The sequence below is a fragment of the Pygoscelis adeliae genome, unplaced genomic scaffold (genome assembly GCF_000699105.1).
Source record: "Pygoscelis adeliae isolate BGI_AS28 unplaced genomic scaffold, ASM69910v1 Scaffold76, whole genome shotgun sequence".
NCBI classification, from domain to species: Eukaryota; Metazoa; Chordata; class Aves; order Sphenisciformes; family Spheniscidae; genus Pygoscelis; species Pygoscelis adeliae.
In genome coordinates this window covers 21,958-25,244 of record NW_008825111.1, presented here as the reverse complement: position 1 = coordinate 25,244, position 3,287 = coordinate 21,958, and positions in this window count along the sequence as shown.

Here is a 3,287-nt window from a genome sequence, read left to right as displayed (position 1 = left end):
CTTTTTACATTGGCAAAAATACAGAAGGTGCATCCTGCACAAACTTAACGAAGATCAGGCTAAAAATGCTTACACCAGTCCCAGAAGGAAAATCCACACTAAAATATGAACAAAAATTGGTAAGTTACACTTACGTTCTGATTAGGAGTGCAGTGACTTTGCTGATCACACAGCTTATCACTCCAGAGAAACTCTATATTCAGGGCATGAAAACTAACGTATGAATTAGCAGAAATGCAAGTAGATTTGATGGTACTTGATTAGCTGGACAGGAAGCACCAGAAGCAAAACATTAGGAAATTGAAGCCATTTTGTGATTGTAGCGGGCATTTAATAAAGATGGAAAAAAAGCAGCCATTACACAAAACCCAAGTATTTTTGGTTTGTTTTAAAGAAAAAAGTCCCCTGTTCAGTGCTAAACAGAAGGCCTCACTCAGCCTGAAATACCACATAAGCTTTGTAAACAGCCTTTGAACCAGGATTACTTCAACACCATCCACCACATCACACAATTCAGGTACCCTCCCAGAAGAAAGCAGGTGCTTTTAAGTAACTCAGAAGCAAGTCTCTGTTGCCATCCCACTACTTGCTCCCATTCCCAACCTGTGCAGGCAGCCCCCCTGCATGTCCCATCACAGACCAGCAGGGGACCTGGGCTCAGCTGCTCCATCTCCCTGCTACCAGTCCCCAAACCTTACCTCCACCAAGGAGCCAGAGCCTCCCCTTTCCAGCTCAGCTGCAATCAAGGCCCCATTTGTACTCTCTTTTCTCAAGGCCTTTCAACCACCTGCAAACTTTAGCAGCCTCTCCCTCCAAAAGATTGTGTTCCAAGTGTGCTTACAGACCCTCATTTCCACCCTCGGCTACTGGTGGAATTACCCTCAACTAGTGGAGCCTCTCCTCCATTCATTGGATGAATCCCCTGCTCTTCGGCTTGCCCTTCTCCTGTGCTTACTCCCTTTCAAGTCCCTCTCCCAAGCATACAGGCAGCCAGAACCATTCCTAGTTTTGCAGCTGAAGCCGCACCTCACGCGCTGGCGCTACAACTTTCCCAGCCCTCCTGGAGGTCCCTTGCAAGTGACACACTGCGATTTAAATTTGCCTTCGAGACATCCACATCCTACCACTAGTGCACACGGCTACTCTCATCAGGTGAGACACCCAGCTCTCTCCATGGTGAGGCACTGCGCTGCCTTTGCTAAGGAAATCTTCCAGCTCAACAGCAATCCAACACCGTGCCTGCTGAAGCTGAAAGAGTGGCCAGCGCAGGCAACCGAAAGCCTCCCCACAAAGACAGCAAGTCATCCCCACCAGCCTTACCCACGCACACCCATCCAAGAAACTCCGTTGCAACGAGCAGGAGTTAGTTTCCATATACTTCAGCAGGCTTTGACTGAGCTGAAACTCCACCCTTTCTCAGCAGTTGCAGTTCATTTGTTCTGTAATTCAGCACAGCACTGCTTTGATAACATCTTTCTGATGCTGTTTTCCTGCAAATGGCATAATGAGGAATAATAAGCAGGTGCTTCTGAACACATACCCAGAACAGCAGGAGTATAAAACTACTATAAATGAAGCAATTAAGTAACCACACTGTTCACTGTTTATTGACAATCTTTATTAGAGCTGACTTTCCATGTTTAGAGGTTTCCTAGTAAGTATAAATATGAATCAGAATGCTACCCCACAGTAAGAAATCTTTATTTGCACAAAAAGATACAAACAACTAGTATTTCAAAGTCCGTCGTAGTTAGTACAGAGTACCAAAAAGGCAAAAATAAACCAAGATGAAAGACTAGCAGCAAAAAGAATTCTACTTCTTCAACACAGACCGTGTGCTTCCACATTTCTCTAGGAAACAGAGTATAAAAGAATTCAATCAATTTATATATGAAATATCCTACCAAAAATATAACACTGTGTAAAGAAAGTTAGTAGTACAAACTGGGGGGGGAAGGAGTGTGAAAGAAAAAGGAGAAAATAGTAGATGTAATATTAAAAATCTCAAGTGTAAACTTTACTGCTGCTTTAAAATAAAAAACAACAAAAGTCACATGAGTATTTCCGTTTGGCTTAGCAGCCAGGAAAATAAGAAAAGCTGATTTTTTTTTAAATTTTTTTTTAAAGTGCTTAACCATCATATCCAAAAGTAATGACTTTCAGACCTACTTAACATGAATGTGCTCAAAAAGCCACTGCTTACAGCATAAAAGCTGTCATTCTGAAATCCTGCACATACAAACTGGCTTTATCTGCACGAATGAAAGATTGCTTTGAACAGCTCTCAATCATATGATGTCCCAAATCAATGTAATGCTATTAGAGCAGGCAGCTGAATAAGTCCCAGAAAGTTGAAGTTTAAGAGATATAAAAAATAATTTTTTTTTTTAAAGGCAGCATGCCTCTCCCAGCCGCAAGAAGGTAACTTTATGTAATAAGCAAGAGAAACACAGTTTTACATTGTTGTTGTAAATCACCTAGAACCACCTAGACTGTTGACCTAGCAATTCACATGTTTAACAGAGGGAGATAAATACTTCTTACTGATAAAATAGAAAAAGGCAATCATGTAGGTGGGACCAATTGCTAACACAGTATTTTACTTAAAGTCAAACTGACAGTATGTTTAATATTAAACTGGCGGTATGTCCTAACTCAAAAAAAAAACCCCAAAAATAACAAGAAAAAACAAGAAAACCAATGACTTGAACAGCTTTAGGACTGTTTTGTTACATTGTTATATATTTACTTGAGCCTTAGTGCAAGGAAAAATGTAACATTCTAGGCTCCAAAGTCAAATACATAAGACTATTTCATAGGGTTTTTTGACGGACATCAGACACACAGATTCCAAGAGAAATTTAATTTTTTAGCTGTAATGGCCATTCATTTTTATCTCAAGGTTAGAAAGCACATTTGAAAAAGGGAGCAAAGACTCTGGCATTCATTAACCTCAAGTTCAACTATAAGTTGTTTCAACCCCACCACTCTCCCAAATCAGGGCTATCATAACCGAACAGAACCCTCAGTATTGCTGCGGCTGTTGAATTGTGCCCACAGCCGGTCAGTAGCACTATCCATCCCCACAGTTACTGTACGAATTTCTCCATCAGCTTTGGAATCCTGCAAGCTCGGAATTGTTTACATTCATCTATTTCACAGGTCTAATGTTTGAAATTATTTCTTGGAAGTCATCAATTCCCAACACAGTATCTTCATTGCCCTTCAGGACAGTTTTTAAGTTAGAGAACCTCCTGGTTCATTTACCACTAGAATACCTATTATCT